Source organism: Pseudophryne corroboree, chromosome 10, assembly GCF_028390025.1.
Source record: "Pseudophryne corroboree isolate aPseCor3 chromosome 10, aPseCor3.hap2, whole genome shotgun sequence".
NCBI lineage: Eukaryota > Metazoa > Chordata > Amphibia > Anura > Myobatrachidae > Pseudophryne > Pseudophryne corroboree.
The window spans coordinates 100,762,824-100,782,318 of record NC_086453.1 but is presented as its reverse complement, the minus strand read 5'-3'; the positions used below and the strand labels follow the sequence as shown (position 1 = coordinate 100,782,318).

General features: G+C 43.5%; 1 protein-coding gene across 2 annotated transcripts in view; it reads left to right on the top strand.

Annotated features, from left to right (window-relative positions):
• Positions 1–5,262: 5,262 nt before the first annotated feature.
• The window catches only part of LOC134966138 (serine/threonine-protein kinase SBK1-like), an 85,841-nt gene continuing 71,608 nt past the window's right edge, over positions 5,263–19,495 (top strand). The window contains exon 1 of one of the 2 annotated variants that reach the window (XM_063942658.1): positions 5,263–5,333. The gene's annotated coding sequence lies outside the window, so the exon portion shown is untranslated. The remainder of the gene's footprint in view (positions 5,334–19,495) is intronic. The other variant, XM_063942656.1, reaches the window with a different exon arrangement.

Here is a 19,495-nt window from a genome sequence, read left to right as displayed (position 1 = left end):
ATGGCAAAATGCCGGAAAAAGTTTGTCCGGCTTTTTGCCATCCGGGAGAATCCGGCACGTGTGTTACAGCCCTAACCAATCTGCACAGCTATTTCTGCATTTACCTATTCACGTGTACCTATTTCCTGACACTTATCCGCTAATGCATTACTAATATCCCTTTCAGACCGCCACCTATGAACACGAGTTATTGGCACATGAGCGCACATAACCCATGTTCATGTGCGGTCTGAAAGGTGCCAGGGGAAAAATACCGGGTTGAGCGACTCTGTATTTCAACCCTGGTAGCAAGCCTGGTAGCAAGTAGGGTTGAACTTGTGTGTGAGATGCAACAATTTCCCATGCACTGTGTGTGTACAGGCGGCTCCTGGAGAACATATGATCTCCAAGTTCCGCCCTTGCTGCGTCACCGCTGACGTCACCAACCTGACAATATGCAGATAGCGGCAGTGGGGTGCCTGAGGTGGGTCGCACCATGGGAGCTCTCATGTCAGACTCCTGGGTGCGACGCGCCTCACGTGGTGTGTAAGGGGTATAACTCAAGGCCAGAGTCAGAGACGTCTGCTAATGCATTTGCAGCTGAGAATGAATACGCAGCTAATGTATAATATGATAAGGCTGCAGCTGCCCGGAAATATATTGAGATGCCCATCATCGTCCTCACAAATCTCAGCATCTGCGTACAAAGACGCAGCTCTCGCTGCAGATCATTTGACTATCGGAGTTCTAAGTAGCCCTATAATGATGCAGCATGGCTGCAGGAAGCAGGAGCCCTTTCTCCTGCGTATGGGATCGCAGACTGCAACATGTCCAGAAAACTTCTGCTTCACATCTGCCTTTGAGCCCCAACACGCTCGTTGCCACTCACAAACTGTTAAGAACTTTGCAAATAAATCCTGTCGCACAACCATCACGGCTCAGGCGCAGTGTGACATAGGTGCATATGCAGTCGGACGATAATCGCTCAGCTGCGGAAATATAGGAATTATTTGCATCTCTGAATCAGGCCCTCAGTGCTATATTCTTGAATACTTAATGCTTTCTGGCCTGGTAAACCAGTCGTTTCAGAGGTTTCATATATGAACGTGATAGAATCCGTGACAGTTCCCGTGTACTAAGCAAAGTATGTGTATATATATATATATATATATATATATATATCAACAAATGTTTTCTCAATTTTGGGTTGACCAGTATGTTGCCATGATTTAAACCCCATCACATACCCTTTGGTATGAATTGCAATGCACACATTAGTGCCCTACCTCACTAATTGTGGTAGGCAGGGGCGCCACAATGTTTTTTGGTTTGTGGGGGGAGAAATTATTTAATTTTGGAACGCCTAAATTGCTAAAAGGATGCCACCTCAGGGTCAGCAGGAGTTACCTGCCACACCATGAGGGGTCAAAGAAATAATTTAATTTTGGCACCCCTAAATTGCTGAAAAGACGCCACTTCAGGGTCAGTTGGAGTTAGCTGCCACACCACTAGAGGGTGGGAGTGCAATAAGTGGGGGATCTTTGGGTCCAAAGGGGGAGCAGAAGGGGAAGAGTCGTGGAACATTTGAAGTGGGAGGTGAGAAGGGCACACGGCTGTTCCCAGCGGAGGCACCTGCATGCAGTAACTGGCAACACACTGTAGGAGCTGGGTGCAGGGGGAAGGAGGGCCCTGGAGGCGGATGGAAAAGGAGGAACAGCCAGACAAAGGGTTTTATCTCCATCTTGGCACTACCCATGGTAACCCTAGATGGCAGACACACTGGGGCAGATGTATTAACCTGGAGAAGGCATAAGGAAGTGATAAACCAGTGATCAGTGCAAGGTGATATAGGCACCAGACAATCAGCTCCATTATGTAAATTAACAGTTAGGATCTGATTGGCTGGTGCCTTTATCACCTTGCACATATCACTGGTTTATCACTTCCTTATGCCTTCTCCTGGTTAATACATCTGCCCCAGTATTCCTTGAGACCCAGTACATTGATTGGCACCTCTCATATGGTTTTTTTGGGGGGCAAGTCACCTCCTTACCCCACCTGTTCTGACACCTATGGTGGTAGGTACAAATGGGAGACCATCTTCAAATAATTTTTTGGGGACCTATGGTCCTGATTGAGAGGTGGATACAGTTGTGACTGCATCTTTTGAAACAGCTTCTACTGCGTCTTTATGGAAGTTCCGCAGCTGATGGACTGAAAGCATAGGCCACTTGCGTCCGATGTTGCTGCCGCTTCCACCTCTGAATGTTTAAGAACACATATGGCTATGATGTGTCTGACTGGGGCACAAAGGGCCCACGATGGGTGGAGTGCATTGGTAGGGACTTTAAATATACCCACAAGTTTTACACTATCACCTGACACTGCTTACAGATGATCAGTGTCTAGGGCTCAACTGATTTATTATTTCTGTGAGGTGTTGCTAGGTGTGTGGTGTTACTTGAGACATGTTAGGTTATTACACTGTTTTCAAAACAGTTCACAGTGTATGTTTATTTCTAATACATTCAGAATTTGCCTTTTCCATCAGGGGTCATTTTGGAACTATCAACAACTTCCTTTCCTTTCAGCAGGGTAATAGGCATTCATAGTTCTGGAGTTAGCTGATATCTAATGGCTATTTTAAATGCTCACCATGGCTCATTATCATGGTTGGGCAGTGGTTAGCATTGCTGTCTCTCAGCACTGGGTTAATTAGTTAGATTCCGACCTTACATATTTTTTTCGTTTTTTTCGTTGAAAGTTCTGGCTTTAAAATAAAGTTATTTAACAAAGTTGTTTACAAGGTGTACATAATCAAGAAACAATGATAAAAAATATATCTCTAAAAATAATATTTATTTTACTCGTTCGATCTCCTGAATAACTTATGCTCACTTGTGTGTAGCTAGACATAACAGAAGGTGGGGACCACGTGTAATGTAAAATGTGTGGTCCTCACATATGATGTCATGTGCTAGGAATGCGTGCTGCATCCCGGCGGTCGGGATGCCAGCGGTCATGTGACCGACGCTGGAATCACGACACCACTCAGGAGACAGGCGCTGGGTCACCGACATCCGACATCCCGAAGGTAAGTATCGGCGTTCAGGTTGGGGCCTGGCTCGGGATAGGGGGGTTAGGGTTAGGCACTAGGGGGGTGGTTAGCCCTAGCCGCCACCCCCGGAGGTTAGGGGAGGGTTTAAAATAATTATCCCCTCCAATGTTGGGATTTTCAGTGTCGGGATGCCGCTTTTGGTCATGTGATCGCCGGCATTCTGACCACCGGTATTTCATACTGAACCCATGTGCTAAACCACTTCACCTGGGAGTGTGACATTCGCTTTGCTTGATTTTCTCAACTCCCAGAGACAAATCTGACTGTTGGAGTTATTTTATTTCACAGCTTTGTGGCTGATATTTCCCCCTGTTTTGACACTGTATTTATCCACATCAGTAATTTATTTCATCAAGAATTTCTTTTAGTATTATACCCACTGATACCAAATTTCCATGGCCCAGAGGTTACAGCCATTTAATATGAAATGATTATGTGAACTAAACTCCTGTACGACCTGCTGTCCTCGGACAGTCTGCGCTCAGTGGCAAACGCAGGATTTGCATGGGGTTTTTTTTCCAGAACTGGGCGGAGCCAATCACGGGGGTGGGGACTGAGGTGACCCAGTATATGCTGGGTCCGTAAAACTAGTGTGTCTGTGTGTGTGTGTGTGTGTGTGTGTGTGTATGTATATATATATATATATATATATATATCTACACATATATATGCTTGTGCCATTATGCCACAGTTTACACTGCACCACTGGCTGTTGGAGTGATGCAGGTCGTTGATTAAGTGGATGCATTAAAATCATTTATACTAAAGTCCTGGAGTGCCATGTCCTGTCTTGGACATTTGTTTGTTCTGACTCTTCTACATATACATATATATATATATATATATATACATATATCTACACACACATATTTATATATATATATATACATACACACACACATACATATACACGGGTGGTCTTCAGTATGCCGGCGGTCGGGCTCCCGGCGACCAGCATACCGGCGCCGGGAGCCTGACCGCCGGCATACCGACACTTATTCTCCCTCGTGGGGGTCCACGACCCCCCTGGAGGGAGAATAGAATAGTGGGGCGCGCGTAGCGTGGCGAGCGCAGCGAGCCCGCAAGGGGCTCATTTGCGCTCGCCACATTGTTGGTAAGCCGGCGGCCGGCCTCCCGGCGCCGGTATGCTGGTCGCCGGGAGGCCGGCCGCCGGGAGATCGTAGTGAACCCATATACACATATACATAGCATATTAAACATGCATACATATATATCATACTTGCCTACCTGACCCTCTCCATGAGGGAGAAAATGCTCTGTTCCTGGACTTTCCTGGTAATGTATGATTGCCATCACCTGTGGTGAAACACCTTTCTTATCAATTAACTCGCTCACCACAGGTGATGGCAATCATACATTACCAGGAAAGTCCAGGAACAGAGCATTTTCTCCCTCATGGAGAGGGTCAGGTAGGCAAGTATGATATATATATATATATATATATATATATATACACACACACACACACATACAGTACACATATATATACACATGTATATATATATCATGTGTGTGTGTTTATATGTATGTATGTATGTATATACATGTGTATATATGTAGGCACATGGATATATATGTACTATAATTAAAATAAAGTAAATTTTTATTGCACTTGCAAGTGCCACCAGGAAGACAGCAGGCTGCAGAGGACGCTAGACAGTCATTAATAATACTCATGCAGCTAAAAAAAAAAAAAATAATAATTTTTTTTTTAGTGGAGGGGGTTTCTGGTTACTCGGAAACCCCCCCTGGGTGCGCCACTGGCGCTTTCTACTGAAGGGCTATCTCTTGGAATCCTTAGTTTCCTATGATAAAAGCTGGTTCTCTTCCTTGTTTCTGCAAATGTATTACTTTACAATTTGACACAAAAAAAAGTTGGAATTGATGTGAAGAGGATGTTGAAAATGTATAATAAGCTCTATAAACCCTACGAGTATGTGAAATGTGACAGTCAGTCATTGATACATTTATAACAATAGCTGCAGGTAAAACAATCAATGATAAAGATTCTTAAACATTCAGTAATTAAAAATAATTGAGATACTTGCCATTTCCCAGAAACCCCCCTTCCCCACAGCCTGGCCACCACTACATGCAGTATAAAGGGTGGAATGGCACTGCTGCATATGCCTAGTGGCAGGAGATTTTCCTTCCAAGCCTGATGTGTGTGTCTGTGGATATGAGTACTCAATCATCACACTAGAGAGAGAATCTGGTAAGTGGCTTACAGTAATCATTGGGTCTGCATATAGGGGGTAATTCCAAGTTGATCGCAGCAGGAAATTTTTTAGCAGTTGGGCAAAACCATGTGCACTGCAGGGGAGGCAGATATAACATGTGCAGAGAGAGTTAGATTTGGGTGGGTTATTTTGTTTCTGTGCATGGTAAATACTGGCTGCTTTATTTTTACACTGCAATTTAGATTGCAGATTGAACTCACCACACCCAAATCTAACTCTCTCTGCACATGTTATATCTGCCTCACCTGCAGTGCACATGGTTTTGCCCAACTGCTAAAAAATTTCCTGCTGCGATCAACTTGGAATTACCCCCATAGTCCTGTATTACATAATCCATACCTCCCAACATGACCCTCTCCAGGAGGGACACAATGCTTTGCTCTTGGACTTTTTTCTTAATTTGTGAATGCCATCACCTGTTTTGAACAGGTAAATGAATAAAGAAAGGTGTTTCAGCACAGGTGATGGCAATCACAAATTAAAGAAAAGTCCAGGAGCAGAGTATTCTGTCCCTCCTGGAGAGGATCATGTTGGGAGGTATGCATAATCTGCACTTTGGGAGAATTCAATTGAGGGTGAAGGGGACGAATTGCTATTGCCATTAAACGCCAGCAATGGCCATTCGATTCACATCCTTTGCACGGCTGATTTACGCCCTTAGCACAATAGTGCTTACTACTTTTTGAGCGAGATCCCGCCACTGTAAAGTCCAGCAGGTGTTATGTAAATTTGGCCGGGGCAAACAAGTCGCAATTGAATTCCTCCCTTTATTTTGGGCATGCTATAGCTTATTACATGCTAATTATGTCTCCTTCATGGGTTGGCAACAATCCCTCTAATATCAAACATTTGGAAACCTTCTTCCAGAAAGCTTGCGTTTGACTCTGCAGTGCATAAACACTATTTACTTATTCATTTGTCTTATTTAAGAAAATAGTATTAAACATACTTGCCTACCTGACCCTCTCCATGAGGGAGACAATGCTCTGTTCCTGGACTTTCCTGGTAATGTAAGATTGCCATCACTTGTGGTGAGCTAGTTAATTGATAAAAAAGGTGTTCCACCACAGAGGTGAATGGCAATCATACATTACCAGGAAAGTCCAGGAACAGAGCATTGTCAAATGCCTATCGCAGTGCTGCCCTGTGATCTCGCCAACCTGAGCTGGCGAGATTATCACAGGGTACACTGCTGTATTTTTTCACTTTTTTTTTTTTTTTAGTAAATCTGGTCAGATCGCATTTCCCATTATAAGTATGGGGAATGCGATGTGGCTTACAAAAAAAAAGTGAATGAAAGGGTTTGGAGCAGTTTTTAATGAAAACTGCTCCAAATGCCCTTTAATACATTCAGGTGATACCAAAATAATGTGAAACGGGTGTGAAAACACAATTTTTCACATTATTTTAGTAAAAATAATGTTAATAAATATACCTCTAAGGGTTAAATGCTTTGCAGAGAAATTAAACATTGTTTTATCAATGTTAGCAATATCCCTGGCTACCTGCACAGTTCCGGTATCTGGATGATAGATAGACAGTGTCTAGTTAGACAGTCAATAGATAGACACCACATGTTAGACAGACTTTAGGTCAACAGGGTCAAAAGATCGACATGATCAAAAGGTCAACATGAAAAAGGTACAGTACAAAATGTTGACAGGGTCAAAACCAGGACAAATGGTCAACCTAAAAAAGGTAGACACAGGTTTTTATTTAATTTTACGTGTTTTTGGACTTTTTCATACCTTCTCTATCCATGTCGGCATATAGTTGGTATAGACCTTGTGGCGAGCGCAGCGATCCACAGAGCCCGAAGCGTGGCGAACAAAGTGAGCCCCGCGAGGGGATGCCTTTCTACAATTGGGGGTCCCAGATGACAAAACTATCCATACAAACCCCAAAAAATGTCGACCTTTTGACCTTCTGCCTTTTGTACTGTCTACTTTTTCCACGTCTACTTTTTGACCCTGTCGACCTTTTGAATGTCTAACATGTGGTGTCTATCTATTGACTGTCTAACTAGACACTATCTATCATACCACACCTGAGAAGTACATGTCCCCCAAAGTTATACAAGGATGGATTAATAATGCGGCCATATGAAAATCCTTCTTTAAGGCACAAAAGGCTCCTTAGCACCTACAGACTAACAAAATGGTGTCCTTGCTTGATGTTGGAAATATATTTAATAAATGTCTTGTAGACTGTAAAGTGCAATAATCGTTTCAGTCAGAAGTGGAGCTATGCAGCAGATGCATTGCACTGGGGCCCCTGAGGACTAAGGGGCCCACTGCTGCCCAGACCAACAATGAGTTATCCCCTGTTCCCCTGCAGACCATTTTGATCAATATCAGATGAATGGCCCAGTGCAGAGAGCAAAGTGGGAAACACTGTCTAAATTGCCTACCCCTTACCTTGGGGAGGTAGGGCTCACCTTGTGTGTGCTGGACTGATAGAGGAATCCTGCCACCTACCAACACTGATTATCACAACCACTAATTCACAGACATCTGTACATTTTTCTGATTCACTGCTGTCTGTGAATTAAAGGCAACTCACAACTGGTGTAACTGGCACTTTCAGAGACTGCCTGACTGAGTGCCAAACAGAAGAGAGCAGAAGGGGTGGAGGCCCCTGTCAGGGACAGAGCAAAGGCTTCTGTGTTCCTGTCCCCACAAATGTACATCCCCCCCTGTTTTCTGCACCACTAAGGACATAGTGCTTTTACCCCTGTCACCCACTGTCTCTCCCTGTCAACCACTGCCTCCCTGTCACCCTCTGCCTCTCTCTGCCTTACACTGACACCCTCTAACTCTCCCTGTCAGCCACTGAAGTGTGGCATATTCTGCACTTGGGTTGGGGTGGAGGAGGGGTCTCAAATTATATTTTTGCACCTGGACCCACCACTCACAAGTTCCGTCAGTGACACAAATTTGTATTCACTTGAGCATGTGGGATAAAGGGTTAATAAGAAAAACTGTTATTAATGCTCATAATTAATTCCCAATTTATGCACCACTAAAGTTGTTTTAAGAACTACCTACTCTTAATCAGAATTAAGAACTACCTACTCTTAATCAGAATTATGTTCTCCCTACCATATTCCAACTACAATTGAACTTTAAGTCAATCCCAGTTATTATTAGCCAAATAATAAAGTGTAAAACAATTATGTAGTGCTTATACTTTCACAATTCATTGGCACATGAATTCATTAAGAACACAGAGACAGAACTTTATTAAATAAGTTTTATAGGAGAAATAATACTTAAAGGTTATACAACAGTAATGATTAAAGATGACATACAAATTATTTTAATTAGTTTCTTTCAAATAAATATGATAGAAACAATAATGGAACATCTGACATAACTCATTATATCTGTGATGGGAGGATGCAATATATATGGATAATACAGTACTTCAATGAGACTGGTCTTCAGAACATTTTTAAGTTATAGCATTTATTTACTAACACATTTATAAAGCAGTAATAGAACAGCAATAAACAAGACTGGGAAATAACAAACAAAGTGGTGAGAAGCTTACAATCTATAGGGAAATAGGAATGCGGACTTACAGAAGGGTCCAGCCAGATTGCAGAGTTTCTTCATGGGCCGTGTGATTCAGTCACAGGAATGTTGGGTTAGGGTCAGTCAGATGTATGAGTGCAGAAAGTGAAACTATATAAAATTATATGTGGGATGTGTGAGTGTAGGAAGATAAAATATGAGAGGTTATGTGTGGACTGTATAGAAGGGATGTAATTGGGTAGGACAGCTTGTGGAGTTTTTGTGGGTGGTTCTGCAATTTAGTAATCTGAAGAGGTGAGTGTTAGGGAATGCTTGGAGGTTTGGACCCTAGAAGAGAGTCCTGTTGTATGTGGGAGGGCATTCAACAGAGTGTGTGCAGCCTGAAAAATGTTCTGTATCCATGAATAGGAACAGTTTATGAGAATGGGTGAGAGACGCAGATCTTGCGCAGAGTACTGTAGATGCAAATCTGGGTCTTTTGAACTTCTTTCAAACCATTTTCTAAGCCAGAACTTCATAATGGGGAAGGGAGAGGGGGCATATATTTTGCTTAGATTGCCATATGGACAAAACACTACATGCAAACATCAGGCCAAAAACTCCTTATTCTTTATAGACCAAATAGTGATATAGTAGATTTTAAAAAAATTATGACATTTTCCTTATATCCTGGTTGGTTTCTTTTTGTATCTTAGCTGCTGCTGATGTTAGGAATCCCACCTACTGTAATGATATTTTCCCTGTACCAGCTCAGTTTGGTTCTACTTATCCCAGATAAAAATAATCTAATAAAGGTCAGGTTCTTGCAAGGGGACCACACAAGGAAGTATTTACTCCTCACATGTTACAACCCCCTAAGTAATGAGTATCTGGAAAGAGTAGGGCAGGACACCAGAAAATAAATTGAGAACTGATGCTGGTCACAGAGGAGTAGTCCAAAGGTGGGCAAATTGTTAGGGTTGGCAGCAAGCAGAATGTTCAGAAATAATAATTGGGTCACAGTCCAGGTTCAGGGCAAGCATCAAGCAGAAGAATTATTGGCATTCAAGCCAAGCTCAGGAATGCAGAAAGTAGCAATATTGTCAGATTTAACTGGGTCAGCGACAGGAATAAAACATTGGAGTAGCAGCAGGTTCAGCACAATCCAGATGTAGAGACAATATATCAACTCTGTCCCTGACTGAGTGTGCTGACTTCCTTTCTTATATACTGTACAACAGCCTCTAAGGGATTGACTGTGGTCATGATAATGACAGGGAGCCAGTACAATGCAGATGTTCAAGCAGGCAAAACAGAAGTCTATACTTACAACAGCTGCGGCTCAACCGAAAGGAATATTGGTTTACAGCTCACATGGCCCCTGTATCAAATCTCCCAGACCTCATCAGTGCTTTTATTGCTGAAGTGCACATAGCTAGCTTATTGCAAGTACAGAACACATAGCTAGCTTATTGCAAGTAGCTGCTACTAACAGCTGGCACCCATTGGAGAGGTTCTGAGATACCCCAGACAGTGTACCTAAGTAAATTGAGTGGTCTGATTTGGTATTTTTTATTGATACTAAAATAGCTTTAAGGGACTAACCTAGAGATTTTCCAAATTTGTGACCCCCCCTCACAATGAGCAGTCCATGGGGTATATTCAATTGAAGTCGGATCCATTCCGACATTCATTTGTTGGAATGGATCCGACCTTGGCTATTCAATGCATTATCAATTCGACTTTAAAAAAAGTCGAATTGAGATGCAGGAGCTTAGACGGGGGAGAGCGGTGGGCAGACGGGGGAGAGCAGCGCTACAGCAGCAGCTATATAGCTGCTGCTGTAGCGCTGCTCTCCCCCGTCTGCCCGCGGCACTACCCCGTCTCCCCCCCTCGTCTCTCTGCCTCTCCCCGTCCCTCCTCTCCATGGCCCCGCATCACAGCCGCCGCTCACGGCAGCGTCCACCTGGCTCCAGCAAGCGAGGTCTCGCTTGCTGGAGCCGGGTGGACGCTGCTGTGAGCAGCGGCTGTGACATCCTCCTGCTCTCCCCGTCTGGCTGCCCGCGGCTCTCCCCGTCACTGCTCCCACATCTTAACAGTGTATAGGCGTACACACATAATATATGTGATACCTGAAGATTGTTTCTGATATTTGCCTATATGTATTTATATCTTTTTAATAAGCGCTGATATTTGTGTATGTAGTTTGTATTTATATTGACTTACTATTGTCCAAAGTCTATATTTTCGCCTACAAATACTAGCACTACTTTGATGTTATGTTCAAAAATATAGCCATATGCTATACATGATTAGCAGGACCAATTTATTCCCCAAAAATTGGAAATCACTATTAACATTGGCTGACATTTTGTCAATGAATATACTTCCACGTGTGCTACTTACTGTGTGTGCCTTACTAAACATAGCACACTTATCTGTACTGCTGTATGTTCACTAGTCTTTGGACTGATCATTATGTCTTAAACACAGCAATTTGGCTACTTGAAATGACTGATGATTGGGATTCCATACTCTGTCTAATTATTGTTAAATGTTTGTATTGTCTGTGAACTCAATACGGGACACCTAAATCCCCTTTTTTTAATGCATATCAATACAATTTAAAATTTTTAATAAATTATAAATAAAGAGTGCCCCTTAAAAAGAGTCTTCTTTTCCATCCTCTATTACCAATTAAATGAAACTCGTAGGAGATCAATGGTTTCTGAGATACTCAATCACCCTGTATGGCACTAACAAGCCTGTCATAGTCAAATGTAATTTAAATCCCATTTCTGAACCTGCTGACCATGTCTGCATGCTTTTATACACTGAGTTACTGACAAATGTCTGGCTGATTAGATATTTGCCTTCACAGGTGTACCTAGTAATGTGGCAACTGAGTGCATATGTATATATAAATTGGTGTGTCCTTTAATGCAGGTATTAATAAAAATAAATGAGAACACAGCGAGATCTATTGTAGTTGGCTTCCATAGGTTAGAATATGACCAGAAGATATTTTGACTATTCGGTATCTTTTCAATAAAATGGCAAATGGAAAGTAAAATCTAAAAATAAAAAAATGGAAAATAAACAGAAAATACTGAAACAAAAACATTAGATCTACTGTATGTATTAAGAACCCGGAGGCTTGCAAGCCCTCTTTGCTCCCATGTTAATCTCCCATAAAAATGTCTTGTTCATCAGAGGTCTTAGGGGCTGATTCTGAGTTGCACGATGCTGCGACTATATTAGCATAATTTACAGCAGTCGCAATTACAGCCCATCCCTCTTGTGTACAAGTGTACATCTGAATGTGCACGGACTGCCACTGCCACTTTGTGTGACTTTAGATGCAACAACCCTTCTTGGTGTGTTTTTAGACACTACCATCTGACGCACCATCGAAACTGTAACTGCAGATTCCCAATCTATGAATATGACCTCCAATGTAAGTGATTAAGCTCCTGAGTTTGTAACCAATGAGCCTTCCATAACATGCTCATAAGACAGTACATCCCTGTTGTCTCAATCACAGTTGCGCCTCTGTGCATACTATACATACAGTGAGATTCATGCGCTGTGTGACTTTTAGTAACTTAGATGCATGCACAGTGGAACATCACAACCATTTCACAAATATTGACATTGCATGCACCTCAGTCAGTATTAGTGCAATTTGTTCTCAATCTGAACTGTACTTTTGATAGTTTCTTAATATAAATGGGAGCATGGCATCTAGGTGGAGGAATAATTGTTGGTATCTATTTTTTAAAGTACAGTATGTCTTGGTTTTGACTGTATTTTCCCCCAAATAACCCCAAATGTAGAAAAACATCCTTCTCTTTGTGGCTTACCAAATTATTTTTATTTAAGTTTACATATCTCAGTAAATGGGTGAGTAAACTTTGCCCACTTCTGCAGATACAGAAGACATCATCAATATAGCGACGCCATATGGTCACTTTTGCATCAATGGGGTTATCCCTGTATTTTTCTAAGGACATAAACTAGCTACAGTATTAAGTATCTTTGGTCTCAAACTTTCCAGATTAGAAACAGAGTCACTTATAGAAGTACTGTATCTTCTAACTTGTCATTGTAGTTTGTCCATATTATGCTCTTTTAAAATCCAGAAATGTGGTATTATTTAAACTGTTGGCAGATGTGAATATTTTTATTTGCAGTGACAGTTGGTTTCATAATTTTATATTCACATAGGAATCTTAATTACTTCAATAGATCTGTATCAAAGTAGAGATGAGCGGGTTCGGTTCCTCGGAATCCGAACCCCCCCGAACTTCACGCTTTTTACACGGGTCCGAGGCAGACTCGGATCTTCCCGCCTTGCTCGGCTAACCCGAGCGCGCCCGAACGTCATCATCCCGCTGTCGGATTCTCGCGAGGCTCGTATTCTATCGCGAGACTCGGATTCTATATAAGGAGCCGTGCGTCGCCGCCATTTTCACACGTGCATTGAGATTGATAGGGAGAGGACGTGGCTGGCGTCCTCTCCGTTTAGATAGAGAGTGAGACACTTGATTTACTGGAGCATTAGGAGTACTCAGAGAGTGCAGAGTTTTGCTGATAGTTATACTAGTGGTGACCACCAGTTTTATTTATTATTTAATATAATCCGTTCTCTGCCTGAAAAAAAACGATACACAGTCACATACCATATCTGTGCTCAGCCTCAGTGTGCTGCATGATAATATCATCTATGTATATCTGACTGTGCTGAGTAGTGCTCACTGCTCACACAGCTTAATTGTGGGGGAGACTGGGGAGCAGTTATAGCAGGAGTACATATTTAACAGTGCACACTTTTGCTGCCAGAGTGCCAGTGTGACTGACCAGCAGTGACCACCAGTATATTGTCTGCCTGAAAAAGTTAAACACTCGTGTGGTGTTTTTTTTTTTTATTCTATAAACGCATTCTGCTGACAGTGTCCAGCAGGTCCGTCATTCATTATATTTCTATCTTCTTCATACTAGTAGTTTAGGAGTCTGCAGTGCTGACAGTGTCCAGCAGGTCCGTCATTATACAATATATACCTGTCCTGCAGTAGTGATATATATATATATTTTTTATATCATTATCATCCAGTCTATACTAGCAGACGCAGTACGGTAGTCCACGGCTGTAGCTACCTCTGTGTCGGCAGTCGCTCGTCCATAATTGTATACCTACCTGTGGTGGGTTTTTTTTTTCTATCTTCTTCATACTAGTAGTTTAGGAGTCTGCAGTGCTGACAGTGTCCAGCAGGTCCGTCATTATACAATATATACCTGTCCTGCAGTAGTGATATATATATATTTTTTATATCATTATCATCCAGTCTATACTAGCAGACGCAGTACGGTAGTCCACGGCTGTAGCTACCTCTGTGTCAGCAGTCGCTCGTCCATAATTGTATACCTACCTGTGGTGGGTTTTTTTTTCTATCTTCTTCATACTAGTAGTTTAGGAGTCTGCAGTGCTGACAGTGTCCAGCAGGTCCGTCATTATACAATATATACCTGTCCTGCAGTAGTGATATATATATATTTTTTATATCATTATCATCCAGTCTATACTAGCAGACGCAGTACGGTAGTCCACGGCTGTAGCTACCTCTGTGTCGGCAGTCGCTCGTCCATAATTGTATACCTACCTGTGGTGGTTTTTTTTTTCTATCTTCTTCATACTAGTAGTTTAGGAGTCTGCAGTGCCGACAGTGTCCAGCAGGTCCGTCATTATACAATATATACCTGTCCTGCAGTAGTGATATATATATATTTATATATATATATATTTTTTTTATATCATTATCATCCAGTCTATACTAGCAGACGCAGTACGGTAGTCCACGGCTGTAGCTACCTCTGTGTCGGCAGTCGCTCGTCATCCATAAGTATACTAGTATCCATCCATCTCCATTGTTTACCTGAGGTGCCTTTTAGTTGTGCCTATTAAAATATGGAGAACAAAAATGTTGAGGTTCCAAAAATAGGGAAAGATCAAGATCCACTTCCACCTCGTGCTGAAGCTGCTGCCACTAGTCATGGCCGAGACGATGAAATGCCATCAACGTCGTATGCCAAGGCCGATGCCCAATGTCATAGTACAGAGCATGTAAAATCCAAAACACCAAATATCAGTAAAAAAAGGACTCAAAAATCTAAAATAAAATCGTCGGAGGAGAAGCGTAAACTTGCCAATATGCCATTTACCACACGGAGTGGCAAGGAACGGCTGAGGCCCTGGCCTATGTTCATGGCTAGTGGTTCAGCTTCACATGAGGATGGAAGCACTCAGCCTCTCGCTAGAAAAATGAAAAGACTTAAGCTGGCAAAAGCACAGCAAAGAACTGTGCGTTCTTCGAAATCACAAATCCACAAGGAGAGTCCAATTGTGTCGGTTGCGATGCCTGACCTTCCCAACACTGGACGTGAAGAGCATGCGCCTTCCACCATTTGCACGCCCCCTGCAAGTGCTGGAAGGAGCACCCGCAGTCCAGTTCCTGATAGTCAGATTGAAGATGTCAGTGTTGAAGTACACCAGGATGAGGAGGATATGGGTGTTGCTGGCGCTGGGGAGGAAATTGACCAGGAGGATTCTGATGGTGAGGTGGTTTGTTTAAGTCAGGCACCCGGGGAGACACCTGTTGTCCGTGGGAGGAATATGGCCATTGACATGCCTGGTGAAAATACAAAAAAAATCAGCTCTTCGGTGTGGAAGTATTTCAACAGAAATGCGGACAACATTTGTCAAGCCGTGTGTTGCCTTTGTCAAGCTGTAATAAGTAGGGGTAAGGACGTTAACCACCTCGGAACATCCTCCCTTATACGTCACCTGCAGCGCATTCATCATAAGTCAGTGACAAGTTCAAAAACTTTGGGCGACAGCGGAAGCAGTCCACTGACCAGTAAATCCCTTCCTCTTGTAACCAAGCTCACGCAAACCACCCCACCAACTCCCTCAGTGTCAATTTCCTCCTTCCCCAGGAATGCCAATAGTCCTGCAGGCCATGTCACTGGCAATTCTGACGAGTCCTCTCCTGCCTGGGATTCCTCCGATGCATCCTTGCGTGTAACGCCTACTGCTGCTGGCGCTGCTGTTGTTGCTGCTGGGAGTCGATGGTCATCCCAGAGGGGAAGTCGTAAGACCACTTTTACTACTTCCACCAAGCAATTGACTGTCCAACAGTCCTTTGCGAGGAAGATGAAATATCACAGCAGTCATCCTGCTGCAAAGCGGATAACTGAGGCCTTGGCATCCTGGGCGGTGAGAACCGTGGTTCCGGTATCCATCATTACTGCAGAGCCAACTATAGACTTGTTTGAGGTACTGTGTCCCCGGTACCAAATACCATCTAGGTTCCATTTCTCTAGGCAGGCGATACCGAAAATGTACACAGACCTCAGAAAAAGACTCACCAGTGTCCTAAAAAATGCAGTTGTACCCAATGTCCACTTAACCACGGACATGTGGACAAGTGGAGCAGGGCAGACTGAGGACTATATGACTGTGACAGCCCACTGGGTAGATGTATTGACTCCCGCCGCAAGAACAGCAGCGGCGGCACCAGTAGCAGCATCTCGCAAATGCCAACTCTTTCCTAGGCAGGCTACGCTTTGTATCACCGCTTTCCAGAATACGCACACAGCTAAAAACCTCTTACGGCAACTGAGGAAGATCATCGCAGAATGGCTTACCCCAATTGGACTCTCCTGTGGATTTGTGGCATCGGACAACGCCAGCAATATTGTGTGTGCATTAAATATGGGCAAATTCCAGCACGTCCCATGTTTTGCACATACCTTGAATTTGGTGGTGCAGAATTATTTAAAAAACGAGAGGGGCGTGCAAGAGATGCTGTCGGTGGCCAGAAGAATTGCGGGACACTTTCGGCGTACAGGCACCACGTACAGAAGACTGGAGCAACACCAAAAATGCCTGAACCTGCCCTGCCATCATCTGAAGCAAGAAGTGGTAACGAGGTGGAATTCAACCCTCTATATGCTTCAGAGGTTGGAGGAGCAGCAAAAGGCCATTCAAGCCTATACAACTGAGCACGATATAGGAGGTGGAATGCACCTGTCTCAAGCGCAGTGGAGAATGATTTCAACGTTGTGCAAGGTTCTGCAACCTTTTGAACTTGCCACACGTGAAGTCAGTTCAGACACTGGTCATTCCCCTCATCAGGCTTTTGCAGAAGAAGCTGGAGACATTGAAGGAGGAGCTAACACAGAGCGATTCCGCTAGGCATGTGGGACTTGTGGATGGAGCCCTTAATTCGCTTAACAAGGATTCACGGGTGGTCAATCTGTTGAAATCAGAGCACTACATTTTGGCCACCGTGCTCGATCCTAGATTTAAAACTTACGTTGTATCTCTCTTTCCGGCAGACACAAGTCTGCAGGGGTTCAAAGAACTGCTGGTGAGAGAATTGTCAAGTCAAGCGGAACGCGACCTGTCAACATCTCCTCCTTCACATTCTCCCGCAACTGGGGGTGCGAGGAAAAGGCTCAGAATTCCGAGCCCACCCGCTGGCGGTGATGCAGGGCAGTCTGGAGCGACTGCTGATGCTGACATCTGGTCCGGACTGAAGGACCTGCCAACGATTACGGACATGTCGTCTACTGTCACTGCATATGATTCTCTCCCCATTGAAAGAATGGTGGAGGATTATATGAGTGACCGCATCCAAGTAGGCACGTCAGACAGTCCGTACGTATACTGGCAGGAAAAAGAGGCAATTTGGAGGCCCTTGCACAAACTGGCTTTATTCTACCTAAGTTGCCCTCCCACAAGTGTGTACTCCGAAAGAGTGTTTAGTGCCGCCGCTCACCTTGTCAGCAATCGGCGTACGAGGTTACTTCCAGAAAATGTGGAGAAGATGATGTTCATTAAAATGAATTATAATCAATTCCTCCATGGAGACATTCACCAGCAGCAATTGCCTCCACAAAGTACACAGGGAGCTGTGATGGTGGATTCCAGTGGGGACGAATTGATAATCTGTGAGGAGGGGGATGTACACGGTGATGAATCGGAGGATGATGATGAGGTGGACATCTTGCCTCTGTAGAGCCAGTTTGTGCAAGGAGAGATTAATTGCTTCTTTTTTGGTGGGGGTCCAAACCAACCCGTCATTTCAGTCACAGTCGTGTGGCAGACCCTGTCACTGAAATGATGGGTTGGTTAAAGTGTGCATGTCCTGTTTATACAACATAAGGGTGGGTGGGAGGGCCCAAGGACAATTCCATCTTGCACCTCTTTTTTCTTTCATTTTTCTTTGCGTCATGTGCTGTTTGGGGAGTATTTTTTGGAAGGGCCAGCCTGCCTGACACTGCAGTGCCACTCCTAGATGGGCCAGGTGTTTGTGTCGGCCACTAGGGTCGCTGAGCTTAGTCACACAGCTACCTCATTGCGCCTCTTTTTTTCTTTGCGTCATGTGCTGTTTGTGGAGTGTTTTTTGGAAGGGCCATCCTGCGTGACACTGCAGTGCCACTCCTAGATGGGCCAGGTGTTTGTGTCGGCCACTTGGGTCGCTGAGCTTAGTCACACAGCTACCTCATTGCGCCTCTTTTTTTCTTTGCGTCATGTGCTGTTTGGGGAGTGTTTTTTGGAAGGGCCATCCTGCGTGACACTGCAGTGCCACTCCTAGATGGGCCAGGTGTTTGTGTCGGCCACTTGGGTCGCTGAGCTTAGTCATCCAGCGACCTCGGTGCAAATTTTAGGACTAAAAATAATATTGTGAGGTGTGAGGTGTTCAGAATAGACTGAAAATGAGTGGAAATTATGGTTATTGAGGTTAATAATACTTTGGGATCAAAATGACCCCCAAATTCTATGATTTAAGCTGTTTTTTAGGGTTTTTTGAAAAAAACACCCGAATCCAAAACACACCCGAATCCGACAAAAAAAATTCGGTGAGGTTTTGCCAAAACGCGTTCGAACCCAAAACACGGCCGCAGAACCGAACCCAAAACCAAAACACAAAACCCGAAAAATTTCCGGTGCACATCTCTAACAAGGAATGCTAAACTTTGAACTATCCGATTTAAAAATATTGTGTATGTAAATATGCCTTTTGTTTGTGTACTGTTAATTTATTAAATGTATACTATAACTCCTGGTTGCTTCATCTATACTCAGGCCACAGGTGTCCCAGTAATTCTCACAGTGTTCTAACAGACATGTTGGAGCCACAGACCATTGGGTGTCTCCATGTAATAATCCTTGGTAAGTGGAAGGCCAGCCCAGGTGGTATTTGTGGGCTAAGACAATGGCCAGACAATGAGAATAGGGGTCAATTTCTCCTAGTCAGCGCTGACATAGGGTTATGGTTCCATATTGACAGGTTGCATGGTGACAAAGTTTCAGCCACAAATGGATGATGAAGTATGTAGAATTTGGTACTCTGTGTCCATTGTCTTCATGCATTTGCCATAAATGGTGAGAATAGAGACATGGTAAAATTCATGTGAGTGTGTGGTATTCACTGGCAACCATGGCCTGTAGGGACCTGTGTTACCAAACAGTTAAGTACTTAAAAAAACCCCATCATATTACATAGTTTTCTGAGGTTGAAAAATGACAATTTGTCCATCGAGTTCAACCTATATGT